The sequence below is a fragment of the Leptopilina boulardi genome, unplaced genomic scaffold, assembly GCF_019393585.1.
Source record: "Leptopilina boulardi isolate dan_hultmark-lab unplaced genomic scaffold, ZJU_Lbou_2.1 LbouV2_273, whole genome shotgun sequence".
Taxonomy (NCBI): Eukaryota; Metazoa; Arthropoda; class Insecta; order Hymenoptera; family Figitidae; genus Leptopilina; species Leptopilina boulardi.
This window is the reverse complement of record NW_026137833.1, coordinates 1,088,210-1,109,545: the sequence shown is the minus strand read 5'-3', so window position 1 is coordinate 1,109,545 and position 21,336 is coordinate 1,088,210.

Sequence of the window (21,336 nt, the reverse complement as noted above, 5' to 3'; positions counted from 1 at the left end):
CTTATTTAAAGAAGAAATAGAATAATGGCTAGAAATGTGTATTTTTATAAATAAGATAAGAACGTTGCACTTTTAGCGACAGCATCCGGAATCCAAATTAATTATTAATGACATCCACCTGACGTGGGGATTCTCAGGTGATGCCACTGGTTCCATGAATTATAAATAATCCCCTTTAGTGCGTCTTTTAATAAATGACAAATCATTTCAATATAATTCGATGATCTTGATAGTTACGAAGTCATCAAAGGAAGAATTTTCTGATGTATATATTTGGATGTGAGTCCCGAATATTCAAGAGCAGCAGAAAAACGAAATTATTGTTTTGTTGATGATCTGTCAAAGTACTCTGGCAGCGATTTTCCCGTCGACTTTTATCATCAATCAATTCTACATCGTATAGTTTCGGAATCTCCGTCGATAACTGGCATTGAACTTTAATTAATCTGTAAAACACCGAAAAGAGTGGCTACTAGTAATCGACGCCTTCGAGCACGACCATTTAATCCTCATTCTTAACCTGGTGTTCGTAAAGTAAAGTTGTGTTCTATTCTTTTTTTTTTTTTTGTAAATTATTTTAAATGTAACTTAAAATAGTGGGATGAGGCGTCCTCGACGTCGTCAACCCGACAGTCAACACGTTGTTTATTTTCTTAAATTTTGAGTGATTTTCAGTCTAAATAACGTAATTTTTTCTTTAATAAATAAAAAAAGAATGTTATTCAAAATTTTTCTCAAAATAAAATAAAAACTCCTTATATTCTGATTTGTCTTTTCGCTCTGTTATGAAAACTCTCGCGAGACATTGAAGATTCTTGTCAGGTCATAAAGACGTTGAGGACATCACTATCTATTATTGAAATTAGAAGTCACCAAGCTTTCTAGTGTGTATATTTTGATGAGAGTCCTGAATATTCAAGAACACCAGAAAGACGAATTTTCTGTTTTGTTGACGATTTGTCAAACTATTATTGGCAGCTAATTTCCTATGGAATTCTCGCATCAATCAATTTAATATCGGATAGTGAAGAGATCTGCGTTACCGACGGCTGCGTATCGATTATCGGTCACGGGTATTAAATTATTGAATATTAATTGATCTAATTGACACCAAGAAGAGAGGCCGCTGTTTAGCGACGTTTTCGAGCTTGTGTCGTTAACCATTTTCTTTCATTCTTATTCTGATGTTCGTAGTAGAAAGTTGGTGTTTTCCTCTATATCTTTTTTTTGCGAAATCTAATTCAAAAAATGTAATTTTATATTTGTGGGACGAGGCAATATCGTCGTCGCCATTTCGGACGGTGAGTCCCAAAATAAATTTATTATGAGCCGTTTTCCTTCCGAGTCGATCTCATTAATATTAAAATTAAATATTTATAAATTAAACAAATTTTGAATCTTATTAGTCGGCCTTCTGTCACTTTTTATAAATTTAATAAATTCGAAGTGATTATTAATAGTGTTATTGTTCTTCATTTTGTTTAATTAATGGTCTTTATCATTATCACACCTCTCCGCTCACGGTGCGCCAGAAGGAGGTTTAAATAAAAATGAGTTGGCACTTAAAAATTCTTTTTGATTATGGTTCTTAAATAAATAAAAACCATTTTTCAATAGGTTTTAAAAGCAACTTACGTGCCAAATTTAAAAAAAATTGAGTTTTAAATATATAAAAATAGTGTTTTATGAGGAACCAGAATTTATTTAATGTATACTTATATGCGTATAGATAATAGATGTTTTAGATATGGGTTCATATAAATTTATTAACATTGAAGTTATTTTCTTGTTTTGTTTTTATATTTATGCATTAAGAGTGTTGAACGGTATCTGAAATTCTTTAGCAAGAAGAGAGTTTTAATTCTTGCTCTTAACGTGAAATAGTATTCATTTTAAATTATTTTTTTCTCGAAACACGAACACTTTTAACAAAATCAGCCAAAATCCTCATCTTATAAATTTCCTAAATCCAAAAGACGTTACGAATCCATAGAAAAACATGGTTGCAAAACAAAAATTAGAAAAGTAATCTAATAACAGCTGCGACTTTGTGAGCCCTGCATGCTGCTGCCATCTGACGGCGGCAGGAGATAATGAATCTGTCATTATATTACTTTTCTTTTTGCAATCGTGTTTTTGTATGGATTCGCATAATCTTTCGGATTTAGGAAATTTATATAAGATGAGAATCTCTAGCTGCTTTTGTAAAAAAGTGTCCGTCTTTCAAGAAGAAAGTAGATTGTCTTGAAAATATAATAATAAATAATTTAAATTTAAAATAAATTTAATAATAAATTAAAATCTACGTTATAATATACATATTAAAAGTAAAATTCTCCCGAAGCCAGTTTTTAGAGAGAAAAAATCGCTTTATAGCTACTGTTAGGGCGCGTGTAGATCAGAAAAATCTAAAGTCTGAGGTAGAAAAGTAAAAGGATCTCGATGACTAAAATGCATCCTGGGGACCTATACTCTCTATGTAAAGCTTTTCCTTTTGCAACAGTATGCACGACCCTCTTCCATTAAGATTAGCGCGCTAATGGCACCATGAGGACCGAGCTTTCGTGATACTTGGTCTTGTGTAGAGAGAGAGAGAGAGAGAGAGAGTTGTTATGTAGGATGCACGTACGCACTGTATTTACACTCGCAGTGGCAAGACTAAGGGGAAAACAACACAAGAGAGAAGGCGAAATAGTGGGTGGAATTTGCGAGTATATGCGCCCCTGGCGTCTGAGTTCTCTATCTCCCTCTCTCACTAACTGCAGAATGCGCTATGAACAATGAGCTAGTACTTCGACCGCGTAATTGAAGTTAATAGGGACTCTAGACCTTCCTAAGGGACTTGAGAAGAAGCCGAAAGCTCCATTTTGCCATAAACGAATTTCCGATTTGGCGAAATAAGCAGCCTGCCAGCATTCTCGGCGAATTTAAGCTTTCAAACGTCGCGTCGTAGTCCCAACTCGAGAAATGAAATAGTATATATGATTTTCTCTTTGAAAGTTTTGTGTGTGCAGCTCAAGTAAATTAGTTTTCTCATTCTTAATTCTCAAATTTACTTTTAACTCTTGAAATGGGATTATAGGTTAAATTTATTTTAATCACAATCAACGAGAGTACAAAAATAAGACATTTCATTGCAATTTTATATACTGAAACATTGATTTGTTTATATATTCAGTACGTGTGCACAGTCAGTGTTTGTGATTTCATTAAATTATATTATTAAAAATAACGTATTTAAATAATTTGGATATAAAAAGCACTGGTTTTGTGCTTTGTAATATTAATTCCATAAAATTGAATTTTTCATACTCAGGTATTTGTACTTTTTTTTACATATAAATAAAGCATGAAATATTTTCTGTCTAGTTTTTCATTTATGAAAAGAGCTTTTTAACCGAATCAGAATGAAAAAAAATAACCTTTATTTTATTAAACATTACCTCTAATAGAATCATCGGGGAATGTAACTGTAAATTGAAATTAAAAATATTTTTACTTTTTTACATTTAAAAAATATTACAGATTAAGTTTAAAATTCACTTTTAGCAACAAAAAATTTGTCTCATAGCAACAGAAATATTTGAATATCAAAAAGTGTAGCATCGAACAGTCAAATCTAAAAAAAAGTTATTGATGAAACTGATAAAAAAGGGTCTATCAAATATTAAAATCGAAAACTTTATTCAAATTATTTTATGCAGAATTTTATGCAAGTAAACAAGGTTTATGAAAAACATGTTTAGTAAAAGTTTCATAAGAAAATAAAAACATATTTAGTTGAAAGTTTAAATAAGATTAAAATTTTTTTAATATAAGCATGTTATGAAGTTTTATGTAATCCAATAGTACTTAAATTTTTTTATATCAATTCTAAAACTCAATGAATTTTGTTCTTTTAGAAAATAGAAAGATGAAAAAGGGTTCAAATATATTTTTTTACAGTTATACAGTAATATTTTTTTTAATAATTTTTTTCCTTTAATTATTTTTTAACTACATATAATTTTTTTTAATAAAATAAATAAATTTGTTTGACATGTTATATAATCCAAGCTCCATATGGCCTCGTATTCTGGTCAGGACTATTAGATTAGATTAGCATCGGTCGGTTCCATTGTTATAGACTTATGCCAGAATGACAGGGTCGAACAAAGACGATCTGCTTCCAACTCGGGACCGGCCACATTATTATCTTTTGGTGATGCGTACTGGGCGAGTACATTGTATGGACTTCACGTATATATATATGGACTATTCTGTGCAAACCATAGAGAACGATTCCAGCATGCGTTCCTTTACAGAGATGAGATGAGGGTGACTCTCGTGATGTTGTAATTATTCTCAAACGTCAATGAAGCGTCCAAATTTCTGATTTAAATGACATTCATTGCATTGTAAGTCCATGTCAATCTTCCAACTGCGTCTAAATTGTTGTCATCATATGATACAACAATAAAGGATAATAAAAATTTTATTCATTTTATATTTATAGGATTAGAATTAAATGCTTTTATTAAGATTTATATCACAATGACTATAAATTATATAAATGAGAATAATGAAAATTTTTCTAAAGGATGGAAATTTTGATTGTAATCTACTGCTTTATTAATAGAGTAAAATGAAATAATTCTTTTTCACACAGCTGATGTATAAAATAAAAAATAATAATAATTTAGTATAAAAATTTACGAGACTAAAAATATACTCGAAGTTCTTTTAAATTTCTCGCTCGTGGAAAATTATGAATAGCTTTAATTTTTTTCGGATCTGGTTTAAAATCATCAGATGATAAAATATGTTCTAACCATTTGATTCTGGACGGAAAAAATGAGATTTTGCAGAATTTATAGTCATGTTGTGTTTTTCCAATCTTTTAAAAAATTGTTTCTAAGTGATAAAGACATTCATCGATATTTTGTGACGTGCACAGTATGTCGTCGATAAAAGTGATTACAAAATTACCTATTCCACATAATATCTAGTCTAATGCTCTAACTAATGCACTCGTACTAGTTTTTATATCAAAAAAGGTACTTCATTAAATACATAACATTTTCCTTCAATAATAAATCCCATGTATTTTTTTGCCAAAAACTATAGACTAAATCTAAGACATTACATTTATTTCACTACAACTTTGAAATAAAACTTCAATTATTTCCGCACGCTCAAATTCTTCCACTAAAATTTCGTTTAACTTTCTCGCGTCAAAACAAAATCTTATCGTACCATTTTTTTTGTTGTTCTTTACAGATGATATCATTTTAAACTATTTTTTAATTTTATTTTCTAAAAAGATATTTTTAATCGCTCTACATACAGGTATAATGTGGAACACAGATGGTTTTTTTTTGGTCTCAACGCAAGATTAATTTTATTTAGAGTAAAACTTGACATTTGACGCAAAACAAGTGGCTTAAAATCAAAAACAAGCATGTGGATTGTGCTGGAACGATAAAACTTGCAGGTTGTTAACGTCGAGTCGAGACTGACGTCCATCACTCTCTTTTTTTAAGTCGAGCGCGCAATTCACTGACTGGAAATTGTCGCCCTATCGTATACGACCAACCAACCCTCACTCAGTCACGAAATAATATTCTCCTCTTTTTTAAAACGAGCCTGTAATACATAGAACAGAACAGAGATCTTTAAAGAGATGTCAGAGCATGATACCCTCTTTTTAAAGTCTACCTTCGTTCAACAGAGGAAAAAAAATGAGAAAACCTCTCAAAAGTAGACAAACACCCCTCTTTTTTTTCCTCTAAAAAGCTTTTTTTAAGACTATGAATGTTCAAACTTCAACCTTTACAAATAGTTACTTACTTTAGAATCTTTACAATTCTTGACTAGCACTTTATAAAAACTATTATTCTCTAATAATATATAATAGGTTATATCATCAAAATTTTTTTTGCAATTTATATTATTTTTTTTTTGTAATTGAAGATAAATTATTAACATGATTTTCCAAATTAATCGAATCTAGTGTCTAATATTAAAAAAAAAAAATGAAAATTGTTAATTCAAAATGTTGGTTAACTTTTTTCAAAAAATGGTAACAATTTCCAGGTAATAGAATACATATTCTTGCAAATAGAAATATCGAACCTTTTTCGGATTTCCCTCAATATTGAAATTAACCCAGTTTCTCCTTGATAATCAAATAACAATATTGAGCTTTTATTTAAAGACTGATTGATGAGAATATGGTCCATATGTTTTAAAGTAACGCTCACTAGATGTTTATTTGAATTTATACCTTCCGCGCTTGGAATGTGATTCACAGACCTATCTTTCGTCTTCACAGGTATGCCTTTTACGGATCCACGTTATTACAGCTATACATTGCCTTGTATGTTATATATATTGCAAGGGAATATCAGGGTGTTACGGTTTACTCCGTACTACTCTACTGTAATACGTATGAATCACTGAGAGTGCACATTGGCTGGGATTACAAACACATACCCACAAAATGGATACCACACTGTATCCACAAATGTATACTTTACACAACTTCATAGGTTTGTTAATATATATATATATTAAAAGCTCTTTAATTCTGAAATAATTTTAATTTTCAGATGAGCAATTTTTACTCCACTTCCTTTTTGGATGAATGAATTTTTATTTCACATTTATTTTATATTTTAAAATAAAGAGGAAAAAAATTTTAGATTAGATTAAAATTTGTTTCTAGTAATTAGAGTAAGTAACAAGAGACGGAATTGTAGTTGACACTTAGAGATTATTTAATAAAAATGACAGAATTTGAAAATTTTTATTTTATTAGATTTGTCGCACGCGATAATGCGCAATAAACTTATTTTATTTCACTTGCATCATTGAGTTGAAGGTCAAGAACTAACTTCTGTTACGTTACGAAATATTCACCACTAGGTTTAGATCACTATTTAAATTGAGTTTAACTTAAAGTTAGATTTGATTTGTTAAATTCTGAATAAGAGAAGGAGACTGATTTTTGGCAAACAGTCCTAGTAACTTGCAGATGAAAACATTCCACTGAAACAAGGATAAAATTTTAAAAACGGAATTTAGAGAAATAGAAATGTTGATAAATATTATAAAAAGCTCGTATCATATTTGTTTAGAAGAAATTCTTATGAAACTGCACTTTAAAACTAGAGGTAAGGCAATAGGGTAACACACCCAAATAATGTTGAAGTTTTATGATTTTGTCTGCATAGTTGTCGGGTATCTGAATAATAGCTGGTACCAGGGGTCCGAAGTTCGAATTGTCCAAGATTTATTTAATTCTGGCCAAAGGTAGATTATTGTACCAATAGATTTTGTTAATTCTGCATATTTATTTTAATAAACGGTCTGACTTAATTAATATTAAGAATTAAGTATCAGAAAGGTTTGGATAAGTCAATAACAGCAAACTAAATACGTAATACAATTATATTTCTTCAATTGTGTGTGTACAATTGGTAAAGTGTGTTGAAAGTTACGGTATGTTATTTGAAATTATACCGTAATTCGCGAGTTACAATACTAGATAATCGAGAATGAAATTTTATATGACTAAAGGATCGCGATAATGATCATCAGTCGTCGACAAGTACTTTTATTCTGATTTGTAAATTGTGAAGTTTTATGCAAAGAGAAGTTGAAAATTTTCGGAGGGAAGATCGACGTTTCGATTTTTTTTGGCACAGAAGGGCACCAAGTTTCTTGATTGGTTCTTTTGAGGAAAACCCCAAAAAGGTGGAGAAACCTAAAATTCGGGTAACCTGGTTGGTTTTCCAAAGGATCACCCACAAAAAAAGGTGGCGTTGATACCACTTTATGAATTTTACAGTATATAGACAAATCTGAACGAAACTGTTTATGGGTATATGATTAGGCTTTGAGAGTAATTATCCTAATCCCCTGAACGTAGTCCCTTCTTTTACAATGGTCATATAATTTAGAAGAACCCTTCTGTGAATTGGAACTTAGCAATTGATATTTTGTATACTTTGCTCACAATTTTATCATATTTATTTAAGATAAATATAAAATTAATCCAAAAATTTATGTTAGTGTTGTAAAGTGTACTGTTGTATTCTTAACCTAAGTACCTATTATAATTTCGACAAATTCACTTTATTATTACAAAAAAAATATGAGTTGGGAAGCAACAGATTTATTCTTTGTCACAGAAGATTGTGTAGTAATAGACAAATTGTTCCCTCTTCATAAAGTGTCCGAGAGTATGTATGACTGATGAAATTGACTAAGTCTAACGAGTAGTATAGTTTCACGCGAAGAGAAGAACACGTGACGAACAACACGTTTGATTAGAGATGTAGCAGCTTTGATGAAAAATTCTTAGTCTTAGGAACCAATTAATTGGGGATGATGCTCACGGTTGTAGTGACCTACTCAGAAAAGGCGAACAGGCTGGAGAAATTGTGGCTCATAAAGGTGGTGGGTTTTATAAGCTTCAGGATTATGGTGCGTCTCCCAATGGGGTTTCTATTTAGTTTAGCATTGGTGATGTCATACGTTTACGAATGACATTCCTACTGGAGACGCTCCTTTAATTGATAAGATTACCCTGACCGCAATAGATTATCTACAGATTGTGATGCAGAAGGCAGATCGTCTGCGTGCTTTAGGTGAGGAGAAGACGATCATAAGTTAGCAGATTGTAAGAGTCTGCAAAGCACAGTCAAACTGGAAGTTGAGAACCAAACATGTTACAGATAGTGGAGGATACAGTCTTCAGTTCTACCTTTTAGGAAGCAAATTAGACCACGCAAGTACAAAAAAGAAATAGTCCGGAAAGATCGGCAAAGGTATGCTTGCGCAAGCGAGCTCTCAGGGACATTTACCTACAAAGTTTAAAGGTTGATGCCAGATCTGTAGAATGAGGATTTGTTCAGACAAAGTTTTAAGTGGATCGAACGGCACAAGAGCAATCATTACCACATAACCTAGAAATACGGAATCCAGGTATTTGCCTTGGATACCAAGAGTTATGCAGATTTTACACTTCTCTTGTAAAATTAAAAAAAAATCTTGATACAAGTTATTTCCGACCTCTATTCAAAAACTAAAGAACTGAATCTTATATGTGTGTTAAAAAGAAGCACGTCATACGTGAAAATTGCGCGCAAAGACTATTTCGTGGACGCTGACGTTGGTTGGCTTGAAATTATACCAGAGCGACATGCCGGAAAATTCAAGGGAGTCAACTTGAGCTTCTTTCTTGTTCGGCGATGACACCTCGTAACTTATCTTTGTAAAGCCCTTTTGTAAATGGAAAGATATTCATCATAAGTGTGTCACAATATTTAAATTTAAAAATTTTTTTGATAAAACGAATTTTTATTTTTTAGAATTTTATTAATTTTTATACTAGTAAATGTATATATATATATTTATAATTTATACGTGTATGTTGGTAAAATATTTATGAATACAATATTTCTGAGTGGAAGGTAATGTTTAATTTAATTTTAAATTATTTAATTAAAATTAAAATTAAATATATATAGAGGTAGATATAGGAATGAAGGAGAATGTATAATGAAAATTCGTGATATAATTAGAGTTTACAAAATTGAAATTTTAAATTAATTATGTACATACAATTACCTCTTTTATGAATTATTTTAAAAATTCAAGTATCTTTTATTCTTCCTAAATCATGTCAAAATGAAACACAATTAATTTAAACATTTTGTGGAGATTAATTTTATTTTTAATTTTCCTGAATTATTTAACATTATGATTTTATTATATTAATAAAATTGATTTTTTCATTTAAAATAGCCACCATAATTTACCGCAATGTTTACCCATTATCAATATATAACTCAAAGCTATGTTTTCAAGCTTCACTTGAAATTCTGTTCATTCTAGTCACATAATCTATTTAACGAAGCCACGAAACTAATCAAAATATAATTGAGTCTGCACAGAATCTAAACAATTCGTGACTGATGTTGCTTTGACAGTTACATTGAGTATAGTATAAGTACTAAATTGAATTATCGTTTGGCTTATTAATTGTCCGTTTCAGAGTGATATTTGTACTGCAGAATGTGTTGTGCTATATTTATTATTTTACATTACTTATTAAATAGCGACTGCTTCAATATTGCAAGGCATTAATAAGAGAGCAATAAATAGAAAACAGAAGCTAAATTGTACTGAAATTAATTATCGATAAGATTAATTAACCTTGGAACATTGTATATGTCCTGGCCTGCTTTCGATCGCGTATCACCTATATTGTAGTATCTCATTTCGATAGAAACAGTTTCTATTGGTATTGGACTATGTTGTACGAGACACTCGATTGCATCTCTATGGTGATTGGCTGCTATTTTGCTGTGAGAGCTGTCTTGTCGTAAGTGTAAATATGTATATTTCCTAGATGTGTCATGTCTGATGTTTCAATTGACTTGTGTTTGATGAAAAATTTATTTCTACAAATTGCTATCCTTACATTTGTAACTAGACAAAATTATTCTTTCTCGTGTATAAATAATCTGTAAAGATTTTTGCTTTTATTTTCACGTAAATCTGGATTAACATCATCAGTATAGATAAAAAATTTTGCTTGAGATTAAATATGTCAGAGTATAGTAGAGTATGTCATGTCAATCACAGTCCCTTTTCTTTTTAGAAGCTCATTAGGCAAGTTTCCCCTCCTAAACTTTATCAGATGATCTGGCATCGAATATCGTAAAGGAGATACTCTGATGGAGCCACAGGCTCACAGAACACATGTTCTCAGTTTGGTGGGTGAGGGTGACCGAGGAGGGTTGTAAGCCGCTTAGGACGAATCCTTCCTCGGTGCACTACCAACAGCATCTAAAATGTATATACCATCACCAAACATCCATCGATCTATCCCACATCTCAACCCTATTAAAGATTAAATTAAGCTTGCGAATTGGAGATCTCTGGAGAAAATTCTAATGGCCGGATTTTATACACCTAGATATATAAATTATTTTACCTTAGGAGAATTTTGTAGGATATTTGATTTTAGTAGAGAGCTATTTATACCGTGTGACGTACGCGTGATATTAATGTTTATGTAAATAGTACAAACATGTACAGTCGTCAGCAAACTGACCAAGGTTACCGCCTTCGATTTACGACATTGGCTTATGACTTGTGGCAAGGTGTGTTATACTCTTAATATCAATTTTCGTTGACGCATAAAATAGACTCCTTAGAGTGGTTTTAGTCATCAATATAACAAATTATTATTCATTAGAATTACTAATTTTTGTTTAATTCACTGGGTTCTTTGAAAAGAATTAATTACTGACTTTCGTCAAGATGGTTGATAGTAGATGAAGAACGAGGAATTCCAAAACTGATTTTTCTAGAATCTAGATTAATTACATTTATCATTCTTAATTTCAACATCAATAATTTGAAGCCTTTGTATTTTGTTATTCTTTGAAAAATTAATTTTCTCCAAACAAAAAAGTTATATATTTGTTGTAGGGAACATTATGTCCTACAGTTCAATGTCAGTGGTTTAATGTAGCGTAAGATCGTTTTTCATCATTTGCTACGAAGAAGACGACGACGACAATAAAATTATAAGTGCAACTCACCAGAACGGAAATAATATCGCAGATTCGAATCCGCCTTGAGTTGTCTGCTTATTTATTCCAGCACTTTGAGTACGATGGAATATCTTGTCCAGGAATCGCGCAAGGAACGTCGTCATGAAAGCGAAAAGGTTCACGAAATGGAATGGGAGATGAAAATCGTTATAGGAGAATACACCGTCTGCAGCGTTGTACAAATCTAATTTTCACTTGAAATCACCATGCTTTATGTTTACAAGGATCAGAACATGGATTAAATTATCTATATTTTTTCTTTTGCTTTCAAATATAACTTCTGTCTTTACAACGGATTACATTGTTTTTATACAATTACTGCTATCTAAACAGAGTGTATATCGAGAATAATAAAACATCAAAAGATAAAAGTTACATAAAATTTATTTACTTACAAATTATTATTGTGTATCCTCATTTGTTCTGTATTTTTTGAAATTTTATATTAATATCATTTTTTTTCTTTCTTGAGTAATATAATTCAGATAAAAAATATCTACCCTATTTAGGGTAGCCTAAAATAAATATAAAATTTGTTTTTTTTTTCAGAAATATTTAACTTCCATTTCCCGTTGATCAATGAAATTAAAAATTAATTAAAACTTGTTAGAATTATACAGGAAGTTTTATTTTAGTCAAATGTCCCCTTGTTAAAATTAGTGAAATAATATATTAATGAAGATATTCTCGTTTAAGCGCAGTAAGCTCTGTCAGATTATCACAAGCTAACATGTCACCTGTGAAAAAAGAAATTAAATATCAATTAATTATTATTTCTATTTTAAAGAATATTTTTGTACATTCCATAAATGAAAAGCTTGAAAAATATACAGTAATTCAGAAGATAAGAACAAATTATAAATTATATACTATAATTCGCGGTAATTTAATTAAATAAAAATAAAATTCAATTAAGGTGGAAACCACAATAGGACGTTGATTTTTAACAATTTTTCGGGAATTTTTTTGAGAGGAAAATAAAATTATTGAAACAGAATGCAAGAATGAGATTATGTTGTACATATATATAGCTTTTTTATTTAGCTTCTTTCTTAATCAGAATTTCAACAAGGAATAATTAATTTCATTTATCACAAATGTTTTACATTCGACAATTTTTTTTTTTCAGAAAGAAAGAATCAAATTTGAAATATCCAATTGTTCTGAGCTACTCGAAAGACTAGACATTCGAAAGAAAAAATAGATTCAGTAATAATTTCTCCCCTAGACGTGAAAATACCTTTCAATGTAGGACTAAAAGGATTCAACTGTGTTTCAACTTTAGAGAGATGAAAATGAAAGCTCGTAAAATAAAAATCTTCCATTTTTTTTTTTCTAAAAAGTTTGTCTTGTTGCTTTCATCATAAATAAGTATTTCGACATGAGTAAACAATGTGTGTTTGAAAGCATCGTGAAATTTTATTTCAAACCCCCTTCCCCACCCTGTTTGAATTTTTTACCATCAAGAAACCCAGTTCAATCGGATAGTCACACAATATATGATGGTCCATAAAAAGGAGCATTTATCGGATAAAGCAAATTGTAGAAGGAAAGTTTTTGTTGGACAGGGGAAAAATTCAATATTTAATGTTTTCAAGTTTTCGCAGTGGCCACGTTGAAAAGGAAGTGATGTGGGGAATTGAGGAGAGAAGGAAAGAGGTTGAATTCGTATCCAACAGTCGGACGTCGCGTATCATAATAATACACATATACATACACTGACGGCTGGCTTTGCCATAACTTGCGGATTATGGTGGTCCATTGCTATATACATATATATATGTATATACGATCTAGCCACATTTTGCCAGGAAGGCGGTATCCAATTCGAGTTACTAAAGCCAGAACTAAACTACATTAAACGGGTAATTTCCCCATCGACTGCGGGTGGGGTCGCGCACTGCGAATTAGGTTTACGACGTCGTAACGATGGAAATATAAAAATGCTTCACAGACGCTTTGGAATATTTTTGCGGCCTGGCGGTCGATGAAATGCAGGAAATTTGATATCTTTCAGAGTAACTGTGCGATTAATAGATTTTGTTTTCTTCTTTTATCTTCATTCTTGGTGTCTGCGACTTTCGACTGGTGGGCGAGTTTATTATTTAATTTTTTCGCACTGAATATATTGGGAAACCATACGAGGTAAGCCCGATTTATTTATTAAATTTGTCTTTGTAAATAATTTTTATATGCGTGAAACGGATGGCTGAAACAATATGGCTTTTTATAAATTGTTTCAGTGTGGTTTTTTTATGAAGAAGAAGGTGTTTACCTTGATCCCTAGGGGGATATTTTTTGCTGGGATATCTATTCATCCACGTTGCCTGAATTCATAGATATGTAAGGAGGTGGGGTGATCAATTAGGCATGGGACCTAATCATGAGGTAACAAGGAAGAGGGGAAATCCTCAAATAAATGACGAGAGACAACACTTACAAAGTTTGTCTTGAACCATCAACACTTTTCTATCGTATATACAAAATTTTAATTTGCAATTTCTACCCCCAGTGAGTCTTCATTGAATATTATCAGGCCGGGGCCATTTTTATCATACGCTTTAATCGTGGATCCACGTGTTCCAACTGTGTCCTATTGTGCAGTTTGTGATTAATAATTTTTACGTAATAATCTAGTCATCAAAAATTATTTCTTTTGTCACCTGAGACCAAAGATTTTATAATTTGGTGCTGAATTTCTGACCAGCCATGTGGGTTTTTCGAGAGACGCTTTATATTACATAGCCGCATTTTATTGAAGGAATAAGTGGATTATCAAATCAACTTTTCAAAAGATTTCAAAGGAATCGACTTGCATCATCTCCGCATATGATCATCAGTAGTACAAGTATATCGCAATATTGTATAATGAGTGTGAGTTGGATGTATGCAAGCTAGTGTGCCGAATGAATCATTTTGTTTAGGGTAATAGATATTAGCGTGATACAGGAAGATATTCTTCGTCTCGATTGCCATTGATATTGCCAGAAAGCAATTCCTAGTTTCTGCCAATACTTGAGGAGAGGAAGAAGATCAACCTGTATCGAAGACTATAGGTAGGCGATAGTATACGATACCGGTGACTTGTCGTGGGATCAGTTTTGTAATTTAATTTTTATGTATATGAGGAAGCAGGTAAACTGATTATATAATTCAACATCTAAATTTAACTTGAAATTATTGTTTTTTATTGTGTCAATTCTTTTTATCATATAACTTATAGATTATTGTATACCAAATTTTATTTGATATTTAAAATTTATGTTAATATTATAAAGATTCATTACATCACCGATCATAAACAGAAAGGGTTTGGTAATAATATTAAAGAATGCAAGTAAACGTTAACAAAAAGGATGAAGAAGAGGGAACTCGGAAGGGGAGGAAGAAAATTTTCCACGTGAAAAAAAATCTATTAGTTAGTTATTATCATTAAATAAAATCACTTTTAGTAATTTTTTTATCATTTTCAATCCTTTTATCCGAAAAATTAACAAACAAACAAATTGTTGTAATATATTTCATTAAACTTATAATCAGTACAACATTTTGTGAAACCGCGGCTATTAGAGGATTTATTAACTTCTTCTTTTGTAATTTAAACAAATCTTAAAAATTTTAATAAATGATACAAGCAAATTTATGGTTTACGTTTATTCTCTATTTTCCAAAATGTTATTAAACAACATCGACATAAGCAATGATGAATGCGTGCAGATGCATAAATCGATAATTACAATACGAATCTGTTGTTGGCGATAATGCGGAATTATGTGTGAGTGGAGTTAAAACACAAATCCTCGTCCCTTGATACATAAATGGTGATTTGTACCACATTACAGAGAGGGTTTTTGATTCTATGCCATTTTTCATTTGTTTATTGCTGCCAAACTTTGTCTCCACTTATTTTTTTTAATCCCCTTATAAATTCTTTATAGAAAAATTCTACCATTGGATAAATTTTTCAAAAATTATTTTATTTTTCTCAAATTAGAACTCTAAGTGATTTGGAAATAAAAATAGAATTTAAATTCCTTGTGTTTGTATATGTAAATTATCGATTCACGTTGCTTTATATATTTATGTGAAAAGAGAAAAATCGTGAGGACAAAATTGATCAAAATACGATTTTAGAAATGTGACTTTCAATGTAATTCTGGAAACCATTGGTCGAACGTGGGTGCTCATTGATATGGAAATCAGTAACCAAGGAATTACAATAGAGGTTCAAGCTCAGATAGCTTGCAGGACCAACTGAATAATGGATTTGCCAAACTCCTCGCATAACAATGATCTCGTGTCCCAATAGTGTCGCCAAAAATAAATTCTCATTCCCGATATTACTTGCATACCTTTAGCCATTGGCGTTCGAATTAGTGCAAGTATCCTCAAATCGATCTCTGGTATTTAGATTTCAATGCAATGCTTGCATTTTGATGGAGAAATTTGTTCAATACTGTTGATATATATATATATATATATATATATATATTGAAAGAAATATTTGTTGAATATTTGATTTAAAAAATTGTTTAGTATAATGTTGCAATTATAATGTAGTGATTTTTGATAAAATCATACTTTTATTTTTATCAATTTGTATCGATAATCTATAACAATTCTTAAATATAGAAAACTATTTTGTTTTTCGGAAATAATAATTAACATTTATTGTCCTATTGGAAATCGAGAAAATTATAATAGAAATTATCCTCTAGCCAGTACGTGATTCATATAGGGGTATGTCACAAGGCGCAAGCATGAGCTTATATGCTTCAAATGCTTCGGATTGTTTTCAGTCACGTACAACATCGGACACTCGCGTTAATTGATATCGGATTGATCAAAGGCATTTCAAACTCTGGGAAATCTATTTCCATATTATAAATTATAAAGTAAACTAAAGTTCAAGCAAATTTATGATGAATATAATTCATCTCTTCTAATTATAAAAGTTTTTGTTAATTTAAATATGCATTAGTTAAAATTCCCAGGTACAGAATATCTACAGAAGATTGGATCAAAAAATATTTACAAGTTCCTGCATAGAATATTCTATAAAGAATTTTTTTTTAAACCACTGTATGTTTTTTTTTTACTTTACAAAATAGTAATTCCTATTAACTATTAACTCTCCTATTAATAACTAAAAATTTAATTTTATCTATAGGTATTTTCCAAAGTTGCTTAAACCTGTTAATAAAGTTTCTAATGCAAAATCTGCATTTGCTATTTACAATATAATAGTGATATTGTATTATTCATAATTTCATGTCAATCAAACAACTTTGAACACTACATACATATATATATATTATGTATTCAACTGTTTGTTGCTAGATTGATAGAAATGTAGTAAATGTGGTATATGAAATTACATGTCATGATGGTGCATTTACATAGAGTTTGTGGAGCGTTTACATGCTTCGAGGGTGTTCAGTATATTTGGGTGCTCGTGTGTCTAGTTAGCCTTCAACATAATTGCCATGATCGAATGGCCTTATTAATCAAATCGATAGAGACATCCAAGCTGGTCTTTAGGTCAATAATTAGATATATCTGATGTCCTCTCGTCTGGTATATAAGAAAGTTAGTTTGAAAAATTATATTCAAACAAGGGATTCAAATTTTCTCTCATTAAAACTTTTACTAACAAAATTGTTTTCAACAAAGCTAAAACGATGATTACTAACAAGAATGATAATTAAAGAACCACTGTAATTAAAAATTTTAATTTTCGTGAAATTTAATTCTTAATCAATACAATTGAAAATATTTCTATATGTATCCTTATCAAGTTTCTTTGGTCTCAAAATGTACCCTTTCGATTTGATAAGTTCATTGTGAACATTTTTGCCTAGAGGTCCTTAAATTACATATTCATCTATTTAATTAATTTCATATAGGATGAAAATAAATTTTTTTTTTAATATCTACGTCACTGGATTGAAAAAAAAAGAAGAAGAAAAAAGTCTTTGTCTCAGGGGTGTTGAGAATGGTTTGAATGTGCACTGTGTGTAAGTGAGCCAATGGCGCATTCGTATATAACATGGGGCGAGTGAGAGCGGATTGTCGGCGCCTTTAAAGCAGAATTCCTGAATCCAGATCACGGATCGAACGACTTTTCGGCTTGAAAGGAAGCAGGGTATTTGTTTAAGGATTGAATTTATACCTTCGACCCGACATGGAAGAAAGTGATACTTCTTCCTCCCGCGTACGCCAATCCTATAGATTATGCGCATAGATTTACGCGCGTGGGGATTCACACTCTCTTCTATTTTTATAAACGTATGTTTTGTATGTTGACACTTTATTCAAATTCAGTGATGTTTATGCAAAAAAGGAATTCTTTCGAATGATAAGAAATGGAAAAAGAAAGAGAATCCGATATTTCCGTATGGGAAACGAGGAATAAATCGTTACATATACGATTATTTTATGCCATTTTATATACAAAAGTCGTTAATTGAAAATCGATATGTGAATTTTTTTTTTTTAGATATAAGGATTTGAAAAAATTACTGTTATCATGTAACGATTTAACAAAAAAAACATTTTGTATTGAAACGATTTTAAAGATGTCACTTTCATGTTTGACCGTACAAGTTCCTTTCAACTTGGGAAACTACTCAGCTGGTCGGTGAGTAGTTTCTTAAGTGAGAAAAGACGGTTTTAGTCAGACGTCGACTTTTATTACCTCTCTCAATTCCTAAGAATTTTATTTTCTTACCAAATAATAAGCTTTTTAAGTTTGCAAAATATCGCCATCGTGTTATTTCAATTCTTTAAGAAATTATTGTTGAGAAATATTTTCTCTATACTCGCCTTAAACACACACCTTAGTCATAGTCCTCTTATAAACACATGTGAAAATATCGACTTTAAAATACAATTATATATAGTAGGCCAACTAATGTTGATTGACGTTAATGAAGTTGTAAAATATATTTTCAACCTTATTGCAACGAAGATAAAACTGTAGTAAAGTTAATAGGATTAAAGTTTATATCTAATTCTCATAAAGTAAAATTTCATTTTGCTGAGGTCAACTATCTAATTAGAATTATACTATCTAATTAGAAAACATAAAATATAAAAATTATATAATATAACATAAACCTGATATGATACTTAATTTCTTAAAAAGAAATTTAACAAACAAAACAATTACCTAGTTAGTAGAAGTATTAGAGTCATATTAGTTTAAAAGAAAAAGGATATAGTATGTGTCTAGTACGAAATGTGAGCCAAAAGTAGCATTTAGAGCAAGACGTTCCCATTAGGGAAGTAGAATCGTAAAATCATAAGATTCACCCCTATAAAATGTGTGTTACTAATGCCATTTTAGGAGAATACACATAGCATAAAATTCCGTTTTACAGATCATGGTACCCGCATTTTAAGAAATTACATTGTATATATCATATTTTTTATTACTTGTCAGACTTTGTAAAACTAATCTTCAAAATTAGGGTTTTAGATATTACAATATTTAATTATAAGAGTAATAAATTAATTAGTAGAAATAAAGACACTGGTGGTTCTAATTTAATCCGAAATTTCTACAATAAAGCTAGGGCTCTTCTTACAATTTCCGAACTTATGATCGACTTCTCTGCACTTAAAGTAGACAGTCGATCTAACTTCTTCATCAAAGTTTCATCCTATATGTCCGTATTCGAGACATTGATGACATCTGATTATCATAACTCTCCTTATAATTGGGAAGCACAAAATCCCAATTTTTATGTGTCCCGATTTCCCCAGCCTATCCGCCTCATTTGGGTTGGTAACAACAAACGGAAGTGTTATCCTTCTGGTCTGCTGGGTGTTAAGTACATCACCTTCTTGCTTCCAGGTCGCTGATCTCAAATGTGACCTTTCAATCCGTCGACTGTACCTTACCCATGCTTGGTAACTTAGTGAACTACGGAAGTTACTAGCGACACCAATACGGAGATCTTTAGGGCTGCGTATTAATGTCTTCGATTTTGATCAAAAAGTCTCCATTTTTAGTAGCTCTAGCAGCTACTACTCATGTGTGGCTAATATTTAGAATGACCTCTTTGCAAAGCATACCCAAAACGTCAGCATATAAAAATCCTTAAGCAACTATGATGACCATCGTCGATCCCCTCGTCACTTTTTACTCCCTGTCAGAATTGTGTGGCTTCGGTACTTCCGTTACCTTCGAATCCTCGCTTTTGGTATATGCTTTTTTCTTTTGACCCTTCGTTACGTCTGGATTACTAGGGCTCCTATTAGGCTTTTTTGATCTCCTCGACTGCTAGTTTTAACGCTTTTGTTTGTTGACTCTTTCTTCTGGTTTCGCAACTCGAGATTTTTACCAGCAAAATCTGCAGCTCGTCGTTGGCATTTGCCTCTTGATGTTTAGTCTTCGCCTCCTTGATAATGGATTTAGGAGTTTTCAACCCGTCCTTTATCGTTAGGTTCTCGTTCTTCTGAATGTCCAAAAACTTCAAAATCTTAAAGACCTCTTCTTCGATGAAGAAGAGTCCTCCTACTGCTGGTTCGCCTACTTCACTTTCAATTTATCGCAGCTTTTGCGCTCTTCGTTGATCGATTCCGTGTCTATTTCTGATGTCACCAGGCTGACAGTACTAATGCTGCTATACATACCCTCAAGAAGCTAGATGTACAGCCTCCTCTTTTTCTCTCATCTTCTTCGACGATCATCTATAGTGCAGGTCACCTCCACAATTCGATGTGTGCATAAAAGTACTTGCTCCACCACTAGAGATGAGAATTCCCATTTCCAACCTGATGACACATGAAGACTAGTTCTTGATTTATCATAGGTTTCTTCTCCCTCAACGAAGTAAAGTGACTTGCCATCAATATCCAGATTAAAAACAGAATTTCCTACTCTAATTACTTTTGTTGCCTAAAGACACTAAAAAAATTTTTAGATTAAGTTACTAATTTTTCAATATTGTAAATTAAGTTTTCCGAATAATTTTCATGTCGTTGACGCCACTTTTCTCATTATATGACATTGATTAATTGAATAAACATTTGCTTACTCTGTATACCTGTTGTCATCATAATAAATGCATGCGAACACTGAAATAATACTTTTTCTGTAATTGGATTCCCCTGAGTTCATGTGCACGCATTAATAGACCGTTATCGTTAAGTAATATAATCTATGGAAGGCTGCAATAGCACATTGCGTTTCGATATCAGCCGGCAATGCCATCCCGTAATTATATGAAATGAACTAGACTCTTGCTCTGGTGCTGCTTTCAAGGGTTTCAGCTCCCCCCCTAAATAGCAAGTGATGATTTGTGGCTGAACCTAATGCATTTTCTTGTTTTATGACTGTGGTAGCTCACCACAGGATTCCATCCTCTCTCAATATAGTCATTTTCATTTACCATATGAGTGTATTATTCCGTTGTTTAATTTAAAAAATCCCCCTTATTAATGAAATTGAAAATTTTTTTCAATTAAATAATACCAAAATAAATTAATTCTAAATACCATAAAAAAAATCACATGAAAAATCAATTCAATATAAATAGTTGTTATAAATAATAATTATAAATTAAATTTAGAATTAAAAATTAAATTCAGTAATATTGAAAATGTTGAAAAGAATTTAGGTAATATTTTTAATTATTTATATATATATATATATATATCATTCAGTTACCAGTTGTTATATTTGTTCTTTGTTTGTAAAATTTGAATGATTTACTGG